Raw genomic sequence first — 961 nt, 5'->3', positions numbered from 1 at the left:
TATAGCGCTCAACAATTATCAGCCTACCATCCTCCCTCTGTGTAATATAGCACTCACCAATTATCAGCCTACTGTCCTCCCTCTGTGTAATATAGCGCTCAACAATTATCAGCCTACCGTCCTCCCTCTGTGTAATATAGCGCTTACCAATTATGAACGGCCTCTCCTATCTTGCATCAAAAACTGAGAATGGACTGAAGCAAGTAAAAACAGCAAAACTATGCACTGCCATGCCAGACTGAGAGACCTGTAATGAGGTTGCTGATGGGGCTGCTCGGACACTGCCCACCACTGCAAGCGTAGCATTGCGTGTACACCAAGTTCAAAAAATGATGTTGATTTTTGTTTAATCACAAACTCTTGCGGCAACCTCTCGCAGAACCCTAAGGTTCCGTGGTACCCTAGTTGAGAAACCCTGCCTTCAACTTATGCCTCCTTGTGTTGTCCATTTCTGGTCTGGGAAAAAGTTTCTGGCTGTCCAGTCTGTCTATGCCTTTTATCATCTTGGACACCTGTATCAATTCATCTCTCATCCTCCTTCTCTTTAAAGAGAAGAGACCTAGCATTCAACCCGATCTCTAATCCAGGCAGCATCTTGGTAAATCTCCTCTGCATCCTCTCTAAAGCTTCTTAATCCTTCCTAACTAGAAGACCAGAACTGAACACAATGCTACAAACATGGTCTAACCAGAGTGTTATAGAGCTTCAACAGCCCCTGAACTCAATCCCTGACGAATGAAGGCCAACACACCATACACCATACACCTTCTTAACCACCCTGTCAACTTGCACTCCAACTGTGAACCACAAGATCCCTCTGTTGCTCCACAATCTAATGAATATTGCCATTCATCCCGTGTTCTGCCTTCAAGTCAACCTTCCAAAGTGTTGCTCTTCACACTTTCCTGAGTGAACTCCAACTGCCATTTCTCAGCCCAGCTCAATGTTCCATTATAATACC

The sequence above is a fragment of the Mobula birostris genome, unplaced genomic scaffold (assembly GCF_030028105.1).
Source record: "Mobula birostris isolate sMobBir1 unplaced genomic scaffold, sMobBir1.hap1 scaffold_1532, whole genome shotgun sequence".
NCBI classification, from domain to species: domain Eukaryota; kingdom Metazoa; phylum Chordata; class Chondrichthyes; order Myliobatiformes; family Myliobatidae; genus Mobula; species Mobula birostris.
The sequence above is the reverse complement of the archived record's forward strand: the minus strand, read 5'-3'. Positions refer to the sequence as shown.